The sequence below is a fragment of the Bos indicus x Bos taurus genome, chromosome 16 (genome assembly GCF_003369695.1).
Source record: "Bos indicus x Bos taurus breed Angus x Brahman F1 hybrid chromosome 16, Bos_hybrid_MaternalHap_v2.0, whole genome shotgun sequence".
NCBI classification, from domain to species: domain Eukaryota; kingdom Metazoa; phylum Chordata; class Mammalia; order Artiodactyla; family Bovidae; genus Bos; species Bos indicus x Bos taurus.
The window spans coordinates 64,945,773-64,967,095 of record NC_040091.1 but is presented as its reverse complement, the minus strand read 5'-3'; the positions used below and the strand labels follow the sequence as shown (position 1 = coordinate 64,967,095).

The following is a 21,323-nucleotide window of genomic DNA, read 5'->3' as shown; positions in this document are numbered from 1 at the left end:
AGCTCGTAAAGAACCTACCTGCAATGCGGGAGACCTGGGTTCAATCCCTGGGTTGGGAAGATCCCCTAGAGAAGGGAAAGGCTACCCACTCCAGTACTCTGGCCTGGAAAATTCCATGGACTGTATAGTCCATGGGGTTGCAAAGAGTTGGACATGACTGAGCGACTTTCACTCACTCACAGAGGAGTCCTGGTGGAGGAAAGAAGTTTTGCAGAGTAGAGACAGTGTGAACTTTGTGACCAGATATATCTGTGTTTCAACTTTAGCGCTGCGGCAGCCTGTAGCTAACCTAGCTAAGCATCACGTAAGGGCTTTGAACGGTAGGCATTTAATACTCACAACAGCACTTTAAGGGAAATTATCTTTTTATTTTATGGGAAATGGAACCTCAGTTCAACTCCTTGCCCCTGGAGATGCACCTGAGAGGACCACTGCTGGCCTAGAACTTGATGCTGCCTGGAGGGAGGCCATGCTCTTGACCGTTAGACTCCTACACAAAGATGCTTTCTCTGGGGACGCGATATTTGAGACACCTGTCCTCACTGAGAATGAGTTTCTTAGTTTCATTATCTCTAACATGGAATTAACAATATGCATTTTTCAGAAATTAGAAAGGCTATAAAATTAGAAAATTAGAAAGACTATAAAAAGGCACACGTTAGAGTTTCTTGAAGGTTAAGGGACCTCCTAGACAGAGACCTGCAGAGCCCATGTTTATTACTGCTATTTCTTTTAAATTAAATCTCTTTAAAAAAACATTACCTCAAAACAGAATGGAACAATTTTCGAGTCAGAATAGAACAATTGTGGAGTCTGAATTCATTTCATTTTATATTTTTCCAAATTAAAATCACAGGTATTATAGTTTTCTCATTAAAGCTCTAATACATGTTGATGCATTAATTATGGAAAACAGAAACTGTAAAAAAGTAGAAATGTCTTTATTTCCCACTGCTCAGAGATGACTGCTGTTAAAACAGTTTTTCTTTATTTCCAGTATTTCCTTAATATATATGTTTTAAAAAAAATAGAATTGGTGTCATATTGCATGCTCCTGTACTATATACCACATTTAAAACACAATGTATCATGGACACTTTACCATGACACCAAATCAATCTTAAAATATGTGAGAATGAATACTTACTTTTCAATTTTCTTTACAAAGTAGTTCATTACTTTCGTAATGAAAAAATATGCTTAAAATCACTCGCTATGTTAAAATATTGTTTTGAGAGGGGTGCACTGCTTTACCCAATGGGTATAGTGTCCTGTATTTTACATCTTGTTCAGGCCAATCGGAGGGGGATAATCCCCCAGCAGTAACCATGACGTATGAAATGGAGCTAGAGATAGTGGATTTTGTGAGGCTTAAATTAGATCAGTTATGCAATGTCTCCAGGACAGTGAGGCCCACAGTGAATGCTAGGTAATGACAGAATCATGTCAGCCAATGACAATGCAAGATGGGCGTTCACAGGGGGTGCCCTGAGAATTGGAGGGTGGCCCTGACAGGGATGTGCTGGAGCCAGCTCTTACAGGCTCTTGAAAGCAACTGTTATCTACTCAAGAACTTTGCATACTGGTGGTAAAGGTTGTAGCTTGAAATCTGTCATAGTAGAAAAATTTATACCACAGAAACTGGAAATCAGCAAAAGGTACAAATCAGGTCTATTTGTCTGTTTGTTTATGCATATAGTTTCTCAGCACAGCGCTGGTAGGAACAACCCAAAGACAAGCTTCGCTGCTTCTCAAAGTGGTGGAGTCCTGCAGAAAATGCTTCTGAGGTCTTGTGTAGCCTTAGTCGATTTTGCAAAAATGGAAACTGATGAGCAGGGGCTGAGATCCTGGTCTGATTTCTCCTGCTTTTAACTGGAAAGAGGAATAGGGAAATAGAAACAACGCAGAACCAAAAGGGCAAACAGAAGAGTTTTGTTTGTGCTCCTAAAACAGAAATAACTGGATTAGAGGATTAAAGTGCAGGAGATGGGGACACTTGTCACCTGGAGTGACTAGGACCTCTTAGTGGAAGTGGATAAGAAATGCACAGTTGGAGAGAAATCCTTGGTTAAGGAGAAGGCCGTGGGACGGAGTTGAAGAATGGATGCACTCAGCAGGCTCGCTTCCATGTCACCAGGCTCAGAGGCACAGGGTCTGGGTGCTGGGAGGGTTCACAGACTACTGTCTCCTCTCTAACCTCCCAGGAGACAGGGGCTGGGCATTGAATTAATCACTAATTGCCAGTGATGTAATCAAGTGTGCATAAGTAATATAACTTCCATAAACATTCTAAACAATGGAGTCCAGGGGAATTCTCTGGCAGTCCAGTGGTTAGGATTTGATTTTCACTACAGGGGTCATGGGTTCAATCTATGGTCGGGGAACTAAGATCCCACAAACTGCATGGCACAGCAAAAACAAAAAACTGAGATTCAGAGAGCTTCTGGGTTGGAGACTGCATCCATATGCCAGGAGGGAGGTATACTGCAAAATCCTTGGGGTCAGAAGAAGCTCCTGTATTCTGGACACTTCCAGACCTTGCCTTCTGTATTTCTTCATTTGGATGTTCATTTGTATCCTTTATAAAAAACAGGTAATATTAAGTAAAACATTCCTCTGAGTTCTGAGAGCCATTTATTGATGGCAAATTTTCAAACCTGAGAAGAAAGAGGTCATGGGAACCTGTGATTTGTAGCCAAGTCAGACAGAAGTGTGGGTAACCTGGGGACATACTAATTGTGAGGCATTTAAGTGGGGGTAAGAGGAGTCTTGGGGGACTGAGCCCTTAATCTCGGGTCTGTACTCACTCCAGGTAGTTAGTGTCAGAATTGCAATAGATTGTAGGATACCTGTTTGGTTTCCACAGAGAACTGGAGAATTGCCTGGTAGGGAAAACCCACACATTTGGTGTCAGAGTGTTATGTGTGGAAACAGATCCCTGTAGCATGAATGCTATTTTATTATTCATATATTCATATATGTGTGCATATGTACATATATATGTGTATTATACATGTATATTACATAATAAGATAAAGCTAGTTTCATTTGGGAAGGGAAATCCCAGCAAAAGCTCACACTGAATGCTTGTTGTGCCAGAAAAGTTCTGACAGAAAAATCAGAAGTTGCCGAGAAGTGATGGCTCTTATTACCTAAATAATAACGTGAATCTGAATAAATTTGAATAAATAAATAAATAATTTGAATAAATCTATTTCATGTCTCTGGGCTCCAATTTCTCACATAAAGTGGAGTTTTCTGCAAATGATCTTTGAGTTTCCTTTCTTTTTCAGAATTCGATGTTCCTGAATTGTTAGCCGTGAGAAAGTCAGCATGTGGTACAAAGGGAGGACACAGGTCCTAGGATCAGACAGCGCTGGACTCAGTACCAAGGCTGTTGTTACCACACAGCTTTGGGCTAAAGAGTTAAACTCTCTAAAAATAAGGTTCCTCATTTGAGAAACGGGAAAATAAAAATGACATAATAAAAACATAAGAATTGATTGGAAAATAAACTTAAAGGACTAAGCATACGTACTAGCAATTTTTTTGATCTGATACTAATTAAGAGACAAACTCTTTTAATACACAAAATAATGTACTCCATATTAATTTCAAAGCTCTGCTTCGTCATCTTAAGGTGAAACTGCTTAAAAATAGGATATGAAACTCAATGGGGTAAAATTAGCAGATGATGAAACAACAGACTATCTTTGCAGTTTTTTTTTCTTTTTCCCCAGAGAGCTCATTTTTGAACAGTTTACTACGGGAACTATTTTATTTTGGAGAGATTTGTCTAAGTTCTTGCAAACAGGTTCTGCTGAATGAAATCTTTCTGGGTTCAGCAAAACCGAGAGGTTTTATTTTCTCCCCTGTGCTAATGCATCACATTTTTCATAAAATTGAAAGGAAAAAAACGTTGTGAGCAGAATTTTATCAACCAGAACATTTTAGAAATACAGAACCTGGGCTTTTGATTTTATATCATAAATCTAGTAAAATGGAGGAAACCATCTTTTCGAAACGCTGCTGCCATCATTTTCTACCTGCAGGTACACATCTTGCCCTGGGAAGAGTGTGTGCATGCTAAGTCCCTTCAGTCATGTCTGACTCTTTGCAACCTCATAGACTGCAGTCCGCCAAGCTCCTCTGTTCATGGGGATTTCTCCAGGCAGGAGTACTGGAGTGGGTTGCCATGCCCTCTTCCCGGGGATCTTCCTGACCCAGGGATCAAACCCTTGTCAATTTTGTCTCCTGCGGTGGCAGGTGGGTTCTTTACCACTAGTGCCACCTGGGAAACCCCTGGGAGGAGAGCTAGTTCATTGCTTAACAATCATAACGATTTCTCTGAGGAATCCCAGCTGCTGCTGAGGACCAGCCTGTCTGAGAATATCCTTAAATGTGAAGTCAGTGACTCAATCAGAACCTGAAATAGTCTTACAGAAAAAAATCAGTTAGAAAGTTGCATTGTGCAGACTCGATATTGGATCTTCAGCTTCACTGTATCATTAAAGAAACAATTAAAAAAAAAACTAAAAACAGGGTACACATTGAAGGTACTATTTTAAATTGGCCAAAAGTCATGGTTTGAGTAAAGAAGGAAAATAAACAAGGTGGAAGGATTTGGGATGTGATTATTTTCATGGCGTAACTGTATATTTCACCAAGTACCAGCATGAGGTGTGAAAAAGCAACATTCTTTCTAACTGGGAAGAGATGTTCAGGAAGGCAGGACAATTTTTTTACCCCTGAAGAACTGTGTCTTAGAACTGTCAGTATTGGATTTGCTGTAGTGGAATTTGGCTCTCTGCAATGAATTTCTTCTCCATCAGAGTCTCCCTTGTCTTGCACTGTTTTTAACTTGACCACCAGCCTCTGGCATTGAATGAAAAGCCCCAAACTCATTCAACCAGAGGCTCACAGCATAGAACAAATCATTTGTCTGTTTTTAATGTGTTTCCTTTCCCAGCCCAAATACTCAATTGAAATGACACTGAAAGTATCGATCTGAAAAAGAAAGATAAAGAAGTCAAGGGATTTGCCTTATTTAAAAATGTATCTATAGAGTAGGCAGGGCTGTGGGAAACCAGTTCCTAGCAAATGACTAGGAGATAAAAGATTTTTTGGGTTCAAATTCTAATTTTGTTTTGTTATTATACTAGTAATAGCTAATATAATTATGCCATGTCCAGTTTATAAATTGGTTTAGCGTACATTGGTTTCCTAATTTGACCCTCAAAGCAGCATAATGATACAGACGCTATTATCATCCCCATTTCACAGATGAGAAGACTGAGGCTCTGAGACACTGACATCATCCAGCTTTTTCAGTTAACGAGATGCAATATTTGAAATCAAGCTTGTTCTGACTTCAAATTCCTTGTTCCTGCCAGGCCTTTTCAAGATCTAAAACTATGGGATTCTTGAGCTGAAAGGGAATTTAGAGATCTGCTGGCCAGCTTTTGCCTGATTCTGAAGGATGTTAAATACATTTCCACAAAACAACATTTGGCAAATGCCAAATTAAAAGTTGTTAAGTGGATTTCTTGATCACAGAATGTCCCAGAGCTTTTATTTTGCTGGCTAATCTTGATGCTTTTGCTGATCTTATTTGACAATGAATTTATCTTGGGGTCCATCTACCTAAGAACCACATCATATCAGGGATCTGGGATGAGCTGCCCTCTCTGCTTCTTTATAGAAATAGAATTTCACTTGTTCTGGACTTTTCTTGGAGTCACTCCTATGCCACCTCAAGTTGACCTGGAAGGAAGTGGAAGAATTGAACTTTTAATTGTTATTCAACTGATTGACCATTGGAAACAGGAAGTGGTAATGAAGCGGCAGATTTCTGCCCTCCTGATTCTTTGCGCAAACATCTATTAGTTGTGCTCCAGATTCCAGGGACTGGCTGGGGATCTGTGTGGGAAGCTGGAGAGGACAGCTCCTGCCCTCAGTGTGTTGTTCCCTCATCTGGTGTGTGTTAGTCGCTCAGTCATGTCCGACTCTTTGCGACCCCGTGGGCTGTGGCCCGCCAGGCTCCTCTGTCCGTGGGATTCTCCAGGCAAGAATTCTGGAGTGGGTTGCCATTCCCTTCTCTCATACTCTAGAAGAAGGTGCACACCAATCTCACAAATAATGACAAACATTTGATGAAAGGGGGCACTCGACAGAAGCCCAGAGAGGGCGGTAGCTCATCCTGGTGAAGAAGGATGCAGGGGCAGCTTTGTGCTCCGGTGCCTGCTCTTCCTCTTGGAGGGACAAAGGTCGTATCAGCCCCTTCAGCTGCCCCAGGCGAGGAGGGTGGAGACTGTGTACCCAGCTGACAGAAGGTGTGGACGCCTCCTGGGACCCACCCCAGGGCATTGGCATCTGAGCTCCACAGCTTTCCTGACAGAAAGGAAAAAAAAAAAGATTGAAAATGTCTCAACTCCACATGTCCTATTTTTAATTGATTTTTGCACAGACTCTTCAATCAGGGTATGAATATTTAATTGTCCTGTCAGGTCAGATCCTTCCTGGTCAGACAGTTAAAAATGACTTTGGACAGGGGAGGAAATGAGGTGGTGGAATGGCATGAAATGAGGAAAGGGAGGCATTTGCTCACAGGGGATCAGATCTAAGGACCAAGGAAGGTCCCGAGAAGGGCACCTTGCTCTCTTTGTCTCTGTCTCTCCACGGCACACCGTAGCACCGCAGCCTTTTCCAGAGGCCACAGGGAGTCCCATAAGAGCTTAGACAACACCTAGGCCTGAGGAGAAAGTAGGCGGTTTCTTCAATGAGGAGAAGCCAAGAGGGTGTCCCTGGGGAAGGGTCCAGAGGATGAAGCGTTCATGCTCCTGGTTTTCTAAGTTTGTGAGGAACTGATCGGTGTTTTGACTCCAGGCTTCACCCTAACCCGGGTGGAACCTGGCCGCACACATCTTTCTTTGAGAAATGGTGTCTCTCTTGGCTGCCCAGCGTCACAGAAGCTGAGAAAAATGGCCCAGGAACTATTTCAGATGAACACACTCTCACAGGCAGTGAATAAACGTCTCAATGTGACTTGTTCCAAGAGACTATTAATAGGCAGGTGATGAGAGGGATGGGAGAACTGAATTTCATTCCGTTTTGGACTCTTGTTTTATGCATACCTCTTTTTCACCGACACAGAAATGAAGTCCAGAGGCACAGAGAGAAGGTGGCCACCTCCCACTCCTCTCCCAGCAGCGCACTCACTGAGGGTCCCATCACAGTCCTTTCGGACCACCGCTCAGGCCTTTGCTGAACACAAGCCTCCCAGGTCCAGACAGTCACAGAACAGCAAGAGGAGGTGACGCCTTGAGTCATATTCATATTCACTTTGACATCGCCATTGCCTCTCTGTGCATCTGCGTGGTCTGAAGAAGGGAGTCTCGTTCAGGAAACACCTGCTGGAAGGAGGGCTTTGGAAATGCCCAGGTGTGTCTGGTTGTCTTAGCAGTGGGCTGGGGGTGATCTCAGCGCTTATTGGGGAAAGGGCAGAGATGCTAAACAGATTGAAATTCTCTGGCTGGTGTCCCCAACCAAGAACTGCCCCTGCCCTGCATGACTGCTGGGGGCCGTCTGTGCATTCTCCGTGGAGGATGTATTTGGAATGGTCTCAGAGTACATCTGAACTCCATTTCACTCATCAGCACAAAGTATTTGTTTCAAGTTTTCAAACTTGAAGCATGACATTTTCTAGGAAACCTTGATTTAAAAAAAAATAAGTCTTTTATATTTACTCAGATATGTCTTTTATATTTACCATTTCCAATGCTCTTTAAAAAATTTATTTTTATTTATTTGGCCGTGTCGGGTCTTAATTGCTGCTTATGCAATCTTCAGTTGCGGCAGGTGGGATCTAGTTCCCTGATCAGGGATTGAACCCGGGCCTCCTGTATTGGAAGCACAGAGTCTTAGCCACTGGACCACCAGGGGAGTCCCCAGGAAAACTTGATTTTAATGGCTGTGGAAAATCAAGGAAAGACAGAATTTTGTGTTTTGGGGGGCTTTACCAAGAATTGTTCACCTTTACCAAGAGTTGTCCACCTCCTTTTGGAATCAGATCCCTGATGGCAGTGACGTGTGGTGTTTGTTACCAAAACCACATAGCTGTGGCAGTCTGCATCTGCAGCTGCCAGATTTCCCCGCCAGAGGACCTGAGTACCTCCTGTTGGCTCCTGATGGAGTTGCACCAAACCTCTGAATACGGAAACACATAGGATGTTATTCTAAGTGACTCTGACTTTATTTTGCCTTTGTATTACATTAGGGCATTATACTGATTTTTAAAATGGTGTGTGGTATTAGTTTAATTTAATATCAAATTTAATTATTAGTTTTTATCATTAATTAATTAGTTGATTACTATTTAATATTTGTTTAATTTCAGGAATGTAGAGGGGATATTGTGGAATGTTTGTTGTGGGGAAGACATTGGGTCTGTTCCAGGTCCTAAACCTGGGGTGAAATGTCTGACTTAGGCTTTAAAACAGGACAGACTTCTGAGAGACAAGCCAGGCAGACGGATCATCAGCCATGGGACTTCCTGAGTCTTGTGTTCTGTTCGGAGGCTAAAATGCTTCTGCAAACGTAAGTGTCTGCAAGGATCAGGCAGTTCATGGGAAAGAGTAAAGAAGCAGAAAAACAAGAGTTGAAGGGCCTTGGCAGGGGCATTGGCTCCTGGCCTCACTGGACGCTGGGGGTCTGTGCCTACTGACTGTGGCCCCACAGGGTTGCAGGCATAGGATTGCTAGATTTTCCATGTTTGTAGTGGAAGCTAGAAACCTGACATGCTGTCCGTCATATTAAGGCTAGGTAAGACTGGGTAGCTCTAACAAAGAGAGCTTAAGGGACGTGGATGTGGATTTCTTTTGCAGGTCATGATCAAAGCAGAGAGACAGCCTCGTGTGGCCAGGAGCAGAGGGACAAGGGCGTGGAGGAGAGTATGAGCAGCAACATGAAGACCCAGATCTGGAAGGCCCAACTCTTCCTCTGTTCCACACGTATATGGCCTCTGCTTGGTGGGGAAAGGTCATTTTTAGCTGGGCAGCTATTTCACGGCTGTACCACTGACCATCTCTGCCCATATACTTACCCCAGGCACTTAAGGTATGACACATAGGTCAGTCCCCTGCAGACCACGATGCTGAACTTGACTCGAAGACTCCCAGCCCGGCCCTGCTGGAACTCACTGTTTAGTTGTAGATTTAAGTTAAACAGCTGGAGAAACCATTCAGACTAGAGGAGGAAGGAGGAAGACAGGTGGGCCAAGGTGTTGAAGTTGGTGGAAGGGTGGCATCCTCAGAGCAGACGCACATAGTGGGGACAGCTTGGAGGACAGAAGCCCACAGACCTTGAACACAGGCATGGGAGGTTTCATTCAGGTTATCTGTCTTAGCTCCACTGGCCTGGCAAACGCCTCTCAGGCCAGCCTAAGTGCTCCTCTTCTACGTGCCTGGCACCACGCCGATCGCACGTATTATTTTCCTTGTCTATTTTTGTCTTCCCATCTAGACTGCAATTCTGTTTTGTTCACTTTTATATCCCCAGGGTCTTGCAGAGTAATTATTAATAGTAGAGTAGGTGCTCAACAAATCCTTGATGAATGACTGAAAAAAATCCTGTCATCAGTGGATAATGAATTCATCCTTCCGAGTCAGTGCTAGGAACCATCACGGTGCTTTGTTAAGAAGACTAATCTGGCCCTGGAGGAAGGTATGGCAACCCACTCCAGTATGCTTGCCTGGAAAATCCTAGGAACAGAGGAGCCTGATGGGCTACAGTTACAGGTTCGCAAAGGAGTCAGACATGAATTAGGGACTAAAGAACACAACAAGAGGACTAATCTGGGACTTCCCTGGTGGTTCGGGGTTAAGACTCCATTCTTCCACTGCAGAGGGGCATGGGTTTGATCCCTGGTCCCCCAGTTGGAGACGTTCCACATGCAGTGGAACCAAAGAGAAAAAGCAAACTAATCTTGTTATCATGTTCAGAAGGCCAGAATCAGCAGGCCAAAGACACCATGGGTTTCATGGGGAAGTACTCTGGGATGGAGGGCAGAGATGTCCTGTGGGAAGGGATGGGCTTCAAAAGGCTGATGGGCTGGAGGTGTCTGCACAGGGAGCCGAGAACTGGAAACTCCCGCTTCTGGATTTCTATTTCTTTCCTAGTCTAGAGTTAGCAGGCTTAGCTGAGGTGCTAGTCACTAACGCAGGGCCTGAGTGGAGGAGACAGCAGTGAGCAGCAAACCCTTCAGGGTTCTGTGTCCTATGAAATTGAATTAAAATAGAAATTCTAGGGGAGGCTTCCTGGATGAGGGAGCATTTATGATGGGCTTTGAGATATGCAGAAAATGAAGGTTCTGAAAATGCACATGAGCTTTGTTAATTTGCCAAGAACCTAGCAAGAGTCTAATAAATATTTTTATGAATGAAAAAAATAAATTAAGAAATGGGCAGATAGCTATGGTTTGTACTAGTCTTTCTGGAAGAACGGCTGGGGGTTCCTCTCAAGGTGGGAAACTTTTGTTGCTGTATCAGGCCTTGGCCACTCAAGCCCATTGAAGGAAGCCCATTGATCTTTGAGGAATAAGATTCTGTTGTATCGTGTAGTCTGTGCACGGGCTGGAAAAGAATTTCCAGACATGAAGCAGAACGAGAGGAAAATAGAGTTTATTAGAGTGGGAAATGCTGCTAGAATGGTGGGCCAGCTCAAAGGAGAGGCGTCCCCTCTTGAGGCCTAGTAGCCAATTTTTATAGCCTCATGACAAAATTCCTACTGGAAGGGTGGCATTAGGTGATTGGTGAGGAACCAGAGATCAAATTGCCAACATCCACTGGATCATGGAAAAAGCAAGAGAGTTCCAGAAAAACATCTATTTCTGCTTTATTGACTATGCCAAAGCCTTTGACTGTGTGGATCACAATAAACTGTGGAAAATTCTGAAAGAGATGGGAATATCAGACCACCTGATCTGCCTCTTGAGAAATCTGTTTGCAGGTCAGGAAGCAACAGTTAGAACTGGACATGGAACAACAGACTGGTTCCTAATAGGAAAAGGAGTATGTCAAGGCTGTATATTGTCATCCTGTTTATTTAACTTATATGCAGAGTACATCATGAGAAACGCTGGACTGTAAGAAACACAAGCTGGAATCAAGATTGCCGGGAGAAATATCAATAACCTCAGATATGCAGATGACACCACCCTTATGGCAGAAAGTGAAGAGGAACTCAAAAGCCTCTTGATGAAGGTGAAAGAGGAGAGTGAAAAAGTTGGCTTAAAGCTCAACATTCAGAAAACGAAGATCATGGCATCCGGTCCCATCACTTCATGGGAAATAGATGGGGAAACAGTGGAAACAGTGTCAGACTTTATTTTTCTGGGCTCCAAAATCACTGCAGATGGTGTCTGCAGCCATGAAATTAAAAGATGCTTACTCCTTGGAAGGAAAGTTATGTCCAACCTAGATAGCATATTCAAAAGCAGAGACATTACTTTGCCAACAAAGGTTCGTCTAGTCAAGGCTATGGTTTTTCCTGTGGTCATGTATGGATGTGAGAGTTGGGCTGTGAAGAAGGCTGAGTGCCGTAAGAATTGATGCTTTTGAACTGTGGTGTTGGAGAAGACTCTTGAGAGTCCCTTGGACTGCAAGGAGATCCAACCAGTCCATTCTGAAGGAGATCAGCCCTGGGATTTCTTTGGAAGGACTGATGCTAAAGCTGAAACTCCAGTACTTTGGCCACCTCATGCAAAGAGTTGACTCATTGGAAAAGACTCTGATGCTGGGAGGGATTGGGGGCAAGAGGAGAAGGGGACGACAGAGGATGAGATGGCTGGATGGCATCACTGACTCGATGGACGTGAGTCTGAGTGAACTCTGGGAATTGGTGATGGACAGGGAGGCCTGGCGTGCTGCAATTCATGGGGTCACAAAGAGTCGGACACGACTGAGCAACTGATCTGATCTGAAGGATGCTATAGGGTGGGTAATAGGGCAGGTATTTTACTTAATATAGGGTGGGGGAACTGGCTGGTTTAGATCAGGAGGCTCATGGTAACAGTTGCTATGGGGCCTGGTTAATTCCAGAAATTTTTGTCTTGTGACCTTGCTCTAAGGCTCCACACCTGTGACCTTGGTCTAAGCCTTCACACCTGTGACCTTGGTGTAAGTTTCCATGCCTGTGACCTTGGTCTAAGGCTTCACACCTGTGACCTTGGGCTAAGGCTCCACACCTGTGACCTTGGGCTAAGCCTTCACACCTGTGACCTTGGTCTAAGGCTCCACACCTGTGATCTTGGTACAGGGCTCCACATGCTGGATATGAGGCGGGGGGGAGGGGGAGGGGTTCCAGGAGAAGTCAAGTCAGCCCTTCCCTGGACCAGTGATCAAGAAAACACCAAGCAGGTGGCAGGCCCTGTGGCCCAGGATCGACCTGGCTGCTGACCTTGCCAGTCACCCTCGCCAGCCTGGGGAGGCTCCCGCAGCCCCAGGGACTGGCAGGCCGCCCCAGCATCCACTGTCTCATCCCCAGGGCTGTGAAAGAAAGACACAGGTCTTCCATTGTGTGCAAGGGAGTGTGGCTGTGGGCGGGGAGCCTCAGACAGAGCATGTGGTGGGGGGGATAGGCTCCCTAATGAAACAAAGGCTTGACTGTTAGAGGATCCCTCGCCGAGTCATGCATTTGGATTGTGAGGCTTGGGTTAAGGAAAGAGCTTTCTCTGCAAGCACAACAGATGCCTGGAAGTGACGTGCCCGCTCCAGATGCTTGTGGGAGGCAAGACTGAAAGCCCCAGCGTGGCTAGTGGTCAGGGCCACCGCACTGCCAAGCAGGTCTTGGGAGCTGAAGGTGAGGAAGGGTTGGGCTTGGTTTCAGGGCTTAGAGAAGGAGGCTCTGAAGGTGGCTGGAGGTGAAGGGGACACAGAGGAAGATCATGCTGAAGGAGAACTAGAGGGGAGCTCAGCTCTGTCCTCTGTGATGGCCTGGGGGGTGAGATGGTGAGTGGGAGGGCGGGGTTATATGCATACATGCAGCTGATTCACGCTGTTGTACAGCAGAAACTAATACAACGTTGTAAAGCAATTATTCTCCAATTTAAAAAATTCAAGTTTTACCATCTAGCCCTTGACCTTGCCTAAGACATTTTGCTTCTTTGTGTCCTCTTTTCTGCACCTGTGCTGCCCTGGCCCAGGGTTGGTGGGGGTGGTGGGGCAGCTGGACGTGTCAAGAGGCACAGAGTCCCACACCCTTTGAAGGGCTAAGGTGTCAGTGATTCTGATTTCCTTGAACTTCATAAGTATATCATGGATACTCAACAGACACAGCACAGTAACTCTGGCTCAGAGATTCCCCTCTTCTGGAATTCTATTCTCTACCAAGGTCAAGGGGTCCTCAGATAACCTAAGGGAGCAATGATTTGCCTTTCCACAGCTTCTTGGATCGATTAGAAATAATAAAAGTTTGGGCCTAAGAATTAAAAAATTGGGATGGATCTAAAATACTTTGCTCCCAAATATCTTATTCTTTCAAAGATGATGATTCCAATAATTGAGATTCTGAGTGAGACTGAAAAATGTTTGGTGGGAAAAAGATAAGATTTCTTTGCAGAACAATAGATTAAGTGTTTTTAAAACAAATGACAACCACAAAGTTAAAAATTCCAAAGTTACCTCCTGAATTAATCAACCAAGGAAGCTGACATTTCCATTATTCTGATGTTAGCAAGACTTTTAAGTGTGAATATCTCAGAAATATTAGAATGTCATATTTTCAAGGAACTTTTTTTCTTTTTTGGTCAAGCCATAAGCCTTGTGGGATCTTAGTTCCCTGACCAGAGATTGACCCCATGCCCTCAGCAGTGAAAAGGCAGAGTTCTGACCACTGGACTACCAGGGAATTCCCACAAGAGACTTTTAAAGGTGAACTTAGCCCAACATACACACTTGACAGGTGAAGAAACCAAATCCCAGAAGAGAGGCTACAGTAAGACACGAAAAATGTGGATTCAGAGTTTGCCTTCTCCTGTGCTGATTGCAGATGTGATGTCAGCGTGTCCATACCTGGCACCTGGCTGCCGGGGACACCTGCAAGACTGCCGTGGGGTGATGTGTGGTTTGATTTTCCTCTGCATCTCGTCCTTTGGGAGGACACTCCTCTTCTTCTAGATCTGGCAGTCAAGGTGTTGTTCATCATGGGAGGGCCCTTGACTCGGGCTGGTCAATAGTGACAGAGATTGTTCTGGAGTGGGCATGTGATCCAAAGCAGAACTCATGAAAGTTTTTTCTTGGGATTTTTATATGGATTGACCCAAAGCTTCCGAGGCCATGTAAGCATGCTTCCCCGACTGCAAAGAGGAGGTATATGAAGTAGGAGAGAATAACGTTACTCTGGGAGGAAGAAAACCTAAAATTAGATAGACAGTTGATAGATGATAGATACATACCTAAGTGTACACACACACACAAACACACACACACACACACATGCAGAGAAACCTAGAAAGAACCAGCTCCTGCACTTGATAGTTCTTTTGCTCGAGCTAGTTTGTCATTATTTTTATTATTTATTTTGGCCGTGCTACCTGGTTTGCAGGACCTTAGTTCCCAGACCAGGGATAGAACCTGTACCCCTTGTAGTGAAAGCACAGAGTCCTAACCACTGGACTGCAGGGGAATTCCCTACTTGAGCTGGTTTACATTAAGCTTCTGTCATATGCAAACAAAAAAAAAACTTGTAATCAATACAATAGAAACACACAGCCCTGTGACTTTTTGAAAAAATTATTTATTTTTTTAATTGAAGGATAATTTGCTTTACAGAATTTTGTTGTTTTCTGTCAAACATCAGCATGAATCAGTTGGCCCTATGACTTCATCTCATCCTCTGTCATCCCCTTCTCCTCCTACCTTCAATCTTTCCCAGCATCAGGGTCTTTTCCAATGAGGTGGCTCTTCCCATCAGGTGGCTAAAGTATTGGAGCTTCAGTTTCAGTATCAGTCCTTCCAATGAATATTCAGAGCTAATTTCCTTTAGGATTGACTGTTTTGATCTCCTTGCGGATTAAGGGACTCTCAAGAGTCTTCTCCAACACCACAGTTCGAAAGCATCAGTTCCTCAGTACTCAGCCTTCTTTGTCCAACTCTCACATTCATACATGACTTTGACTAGATGGACCTTTGTTGGCAAAGTAATGTCTCTGCTTTTTAACACACTGTCCAGGTTTGTCATAGCTTTTCTTCCAAGGAGCAAGTGTCTTTTAATTTCATGGCTGCAGTCACCATCCACAGTGATTTTGGAGCCCAAGAAAATAAAGAAATGTAAATAGAATCCCTCTCCTCACCTAGAATGTCTTCCCTGGGACTTGGCACTAGGGACCTTTACTGTTGACCACATCCTTCTTTTGTCTATTTAAAAACATTGAGACAATCTATTAAAAATATATACACATTTTGAAAAGTTACAGCATCCAGCAGCCATATGCAACTGTTGATTTGGCCACAAGACAGTGATGATGCATAGGCTTTATTGTGTTCTGCTGCTCACTTTATGCATTATTTAGAAACACACAAAAAATGGCCATCTTCATTGTGGTAATGGCTGTATAACACTCCTCCATGTTATATGGCAGTTTATTAAATGTTCAACATTTTAAAAAAAGAACACCTAGGTGGTCTTCTGCTTTTTCATTGTTTAGTCGCTAAGTCGTGTCTCCTCTTTGCAACATCGTGGACAGTAGCCTGCCAGGCTCCTCTGTCCATGGGATTCTCCATGGCAAGTCTAGTGGAGTGGGTTGCCATTTCCTTCTCCAGGGGATCTTCTTGACCAAAGGATCAAAGCTGTGTCTCCTACACTGGTAGGTGGATTCTTTACCACTGAGCCACAAGGGAAGCTGTCTTCTGCTGCTTTTCTGCAAAATTTTCTTTAAATTTATTTTCAGGTAAAATGTTGGGCTACTTCCAACAAGTTCCCTGGAAACTGCACATCTGTGCTTGCCTTTGTCAATGTCATCCTTTCTGCCCGTGGAATCTCTTGCTCCTTTCCTTTTCAGTCCTTTTTTGGTTAACTTGTTTATACTTTAAAAGCCCTGCTCTGACACTCTCTTGTTGGTTTGTTCTTCTTTTATCAAGAATTTACTGAACCTAGTGCTGTGCTTGGAGCTGGGCTATGACAAGGAACATGACTTTAATTCATTCATTCCCCAACAGGTATTTCTTGAAGGTCTACGATGTGCCAGCGGCAGTGTTAGGTACAGGAAATCCAGTAGTGAGTAAGCTGAGGTCCCTGCCCTTGTGAAGCTTAGATTACACTGGGAGAAAAAAGGCAGAATTCATTAAGGAGTGGGAAGTGTTCTCCAGTCATTTATTTCCATCCATCTCAATAGCTCTTTCTTACCCGTGTTTCCGACTAGACTGAAGAACGTGAGGAGAGAGGCTGTGTCCTTCACTTCATGGATCTGCGGGGCAACGCTGTACTACTGCGCTGAAGTGGGTACCTCTGGTGACAAAAAAACACCCAGAGTGTGTTTTGTCCTTTAGAGGAAAGGCAGTTTCCTCCTTCAGGAGAACCGTGTCTATGTCTGTGATAGCTGAAAACCTCACAACTCAAACCCAAGAGAAGCTGTTTCGGGTATTCCCAAATAGTCACTTTCCCTTCCTTTGTCAAGAGCAAAGCTCATTTGATTTAGGAAAAGTGGTCTCATTCATGGCCCAAGCACACCACAGGCCCCAGGAGGAGCATATTTGGGGAAGGGCCCAGAAAAAGCCAGGGAGAGGCTTTCTGGAAGCACTGACCCCACTAGTAGGGAGTCTTCTAGATGGAATATCCAGAGCGGGGGCCACGACTGCCATGCAGCCAGCATCCCTGGGACCACCCTTAGAACACCAGCCCGTCAGCTGCCGAATTGTGGCCTTTTCTTTACACTGTGAATTGTTAGCAGTTTCTAAATAGACCGTTCATTTTTCCTTTTAGCACAGAAGGGTCTCAGAACTCCGAATACCACGAGGGGCTTGAATGTTTCAACTCAAAACATTCCCCAAACCGCAGCCCTCGGGTGAGATGCAGAGCTAGCCAAGGCTTTGGAGGAAAAACAACTGCCCACCAGCCTGGAAACCACTGGGTACACAGGCAGCTGGGTCAGCTTGCTCCCAGAGGCTGGGAGACTGCGTTTTTACTGGTCAGAGTTAATCTGATAAAACCACCTTCCCTTGACTTCCCCTCTGCTGGAGGAAGCAAACCCAGTCTGGGGGCTGGATGCTGAGTGTGTGGGGCGTGGGGTGTGGGGCATGGGACCAGGCTGCGCAGGGTACCTGGAGAACCCAAGCCACTGCTGCCTCGCGTCTTCCTCCCCAATAGTGGGAGGGAAAAAAAAAAAAAAAAAGGAGAGAAAGAGTGAGAAGAGCTTTTATAACATTCTCACGGCAGCATTTGATTCAGGGAGAAGCCTAATAGCGCCAAACCGCTGCTCAGACCCTGCATAGTCGGAGGAACAGCTCCCAGGAACACACGAGAGGTGGCGCTGCAGAGAGGCTGGCTGGGGCACCAGCCCACCCGGGGAAAGACTGGATCCTTGGAGTTGAGGCTCCCAAGGCCCCTATGGACATCCAGTGGGTAAAAGAGATCCCAGAAGGCCTAATGGACCCATGCAGTGGGCTGCGCAATCTCCCAGGCCGCTTTCTAGGGGAAAAGCAGCTTCGCCAAGTGCTGTGACATCTCTATCTTGATGAAGACCCCAAGGAGGCATTTGCGAGCAAGATCTACCTAAGTCGCTGCAGCTCAGGCCGCACCAGAGGGTGACGATGACCTGGGAGAGGTCTATTCACTGCCCCTTTGCCTGCCAGCATCTAGTCTGAGGCTTCCACAGCTTTTTTGAGGATGTGAACTTCATGTTGGTCATGTTGGGGCTCTGCTGCTGGAGATCTCTCTTGGAGCTACATCAGTGGAGGAAATCCATAAGCCAGGACGAGACCCGCTGCTACCTGAGGCAGATAGTCCTTGAAAGTGAAAGTGAAAGTGAAGTCGCTCAGTTGTGTCCAACTCTTTGTGACCCCATGGACTGTAGCCTACAACACTCCTCTGTCCATAGGATTTTCCAGGCAAGAGTACTGGAGTGGGTTGCCATTTTCTTCTCCAGAGGATCTTCCCAACCCAGGGATCGAACCTGGGTCTCCCACATTGTAGCCAGATGCTTTACCATCTGAGACACCGGGGAAGTCTATGCAGTCAAGATAGTCCTTGACTGCACCCAAACCAGGTTGTTCACCAGGATCTCAAGCTGGGCAGAGTCTTCCTGAATGAGGATGTGGAGGTGAAAATAGGAGATTTGGACTGGCAACCAAAGATGAATATGTTGGGGAGCAGAAGAGCCTATCTAAATACCTAGTGCTTCCCTAGTAGCTCAGTGGTAAAGAATTTGCCTCCCAATGCAGGAGACCTGAGTTTGATCCCTGGGTTGGGCAGATCCCCTGGAGAAGGAAATGGCAACCCACTCCAGTATTCTTCCCTGGGAAATCCCATGGATGGAGAAGGCAAAGAGTCGGATGCTACTTAGCGACTAAACAACAGATTCCTGAGGTGTAAGCAAGAAAAGGCAGCATTTCTAGGTGGTCGTGGGGTCCACTGGGTACGTCATGTTAGTAAGGGCAGCTCACCTTTGAGATCTCTTGCCTAAAACTTACTGACTTCTGGATCAAGAAGAATGAATGCACTGTTCCCAAGCACATAATTGCCTCTTCCAGAAGATGCTGTAGGCAGACGCCACTGGTCACCTGACCGTTCATGAGCAGCTCAAGACCAGTTTTTCTGGCTACGTCCCAGCCGATCCCCCATTACCTGCCCCCACTATTCCACGAAGATTTTCAATCACTCCCAGCAGACTAGACCCTGGGAACAGGAAGCCTCTCACAGTCCTCAAAAAGGCCTGGAGAACCCTGTGCCTAAGACTCTCTGGGAAAAAGAGGAACCAATGGTCCAGGAGATCAGAGAAGCGGTCAAGTGCCACCTTGGTGACATGTTGTATTGGCCGCGAAGCGTGAATGCCTCCAAGCCCTCTGAGAAGGAACTGGTCAGGCAGGAGGAGGCTGAGGATTCTGCCAGCATCACCATCTTCTGAGTCAGCAAAGTGGGGAGACTACTTGGACAAGTGCAGCCTTGGGAGTCAGCCGTGTGACCGAGTGTGGGGGTGTTCTCCAATGACTGGACTCATCTCGTCCCCTAGCCTGTTGGTGTCTGTCTGCAGTAAACAGAGTGTGATGGTGCAGTGCTCCACCTCACCGCTGAGTTCCCATCCCAACTCCTCCATGAAGATCACGCTCCACGTATTTCCAAAACTCCATGAGTGGACTCTTGCTGAAGGTGGGCACCCGTGGGAAGGTATTGGACTAGTCTAGCTACCTGCGTACCTGATTTTGCATACACAGCACCATCACCCTGCACTCAGTAATGGCTGGGTGCAAATTGGCATCTCCCAGGACCATAGCAAACTCATCCCGTGTCCAGCGTGGCAGCTGTCACTACAGCAACTAGAAGCTGGGTTTCCCAAGAACTGTCCGAACCTCCTGGAGTAGTGCAGCTGCTCCAAGGGTCTGACCGGTCGGCTCCACCATGTCCTTCCGTGGTGAACAAGTTGCTGAGCTCTGGCTTGGCCTCTAACCACCTCAGGACCTCCTCACAGCTCCTCCCCTGGGACTTGTGCCCCTCCTCGCCCTCACCGGCACCTTGGGCCCCTATGGATTAGCTCCCATTGTGCTGGTTTTGTGTGTGTGTGTGTGTGTGTGTGTGTGTGAGAGAGAGAGAGATTCCCCCAATCCCCAAACCTGGCAGCTAAAAAGAGAGTATGTCGTCATTACAAGTGGGGTTTGCTGTATACATTATTTTCGTACATGTTGAGTTGTAGGTTCTACGGCCATATGAATTGTACGGAATACTGCTATAGAATTCAGGACTGTTTTTCTTTGGCTTTATACATGTTAAACACGTGTGAATCTTTCCAAAAAGCTATGGGGAGTGCTGATTGGCTACTAGTTTTCACGTGCTGATGGCTCAGCCAATCGGCAGCAAGGATTGATTACTCCTGCGGTGCCCCGTGGAAGTGGCTGTGTGGGTAGATGGGAGGTCTACCTTCGCTGGGTCTTAGCCCAGTATGTCAAGTAACAGTGGTAAGCAAATTCAGTGACAACACATTATTAATAAGTTCTTAAAGTGCCTTTCATAAAAGGCACTCCGTCTGCTGAGAGCAGCAGGGCCCCCTGTGCTGGTAGGGCCCGGAGAATGCTGGGCTGACCCTGTCATGAGGACAGGTCTCTCAGGACTGGTCTTGGGGGAAGATTATGGAACTTGTGCGACCTCCTTTGAATGATACGCTGACTCCAGATTATCTAGCTGGCATGCAGAAAAGCTGGGAAGGTAAGTGGAAAGCTTGGGAAAGCAGAGAGGGGGAAAGAGAGACAGGGCGAGAGAGGGAGGGAGAGAGAAGAAAGGAGGAAGGAGAAAAGAAAAGAAAGGAACCCGCAGGGGTAGGTGCTGTGCAGGAAGGGCTGCCTGGGGTCCTGTCCACGTGCTCACAGCAGCCTATGTTCAGTATGAGGAGTACTTGGTGGGTTTGGTTGAGGAGGGACACATTTAGGGGAGCTGTTTCAACTGGAGGAAGGGAAGATGAAAAGGAAGGAAGGATGGGAATACTGGAGGGAAGCTGGAGAAGGTGAGTCAGTGGTGGCCCAGGCGAAGAATGTGATCAAGCAGAGACGACGTGGCGTGCTGAGCCAAGGCACACATGTGAGTGGCACTAAGGCTGAGTGGTTACAGGCTAGGCCTCTGAGTCAGATGACCTGATCCTGCTTCTACCATGTATGCAGTGTGACCTTGGGCAAGTTACTCAATCTCTCTGCGGCTCAGTTTCCCCAACTATAAAGCTTCATAGGGGTTATCTGAAGGATTATGTGAGGGAACATTTAGTCTCTGTTTGGTATGTGGCAGTGACTGTTATGAGGATGGATCAGTTGGGGACCAGTGGATGGCCTGGATGTCACACTGTCCCCCAGTGACGTGGACTCTGCCAGTGTTTGGTAGGCTGGGCTTCTGCTAAGAAGTCCATTTCACCTGGGACCTGAGGATGGGAATCAGCTCTGACCATGACCAAGTTTCAGTGTGTGAAGAGACTTCAGTTTACCTGGGTCTTCCTACTTAATACCAATGACCCTGTTTACTTATAGTTTAGAAAATCCTCAAGCTTTTCCCTTCCAATTTTGTGTGGGGGAGGAGGGATGGGAATGAGGAGATGTTTGTGGCCCCTGGCAGGAGTCAGAGGGGGCCCCGGGGCACCA

The 21,323-nt window shown here is 45.8% G+C and overlaps 1 pseudogene; it reads left to right on the top strand.

Moving 5' to 3' along the window:
• The first annotated feature begins 1,328 nt into the window (after window positions 1-1,328).
• Window positions 1,329-19,937, top strand: LOC113906244 (annotated as a pseudogene).
• Window positions 19,938-21,323: the final 1,386 nt, after the last annotated feature.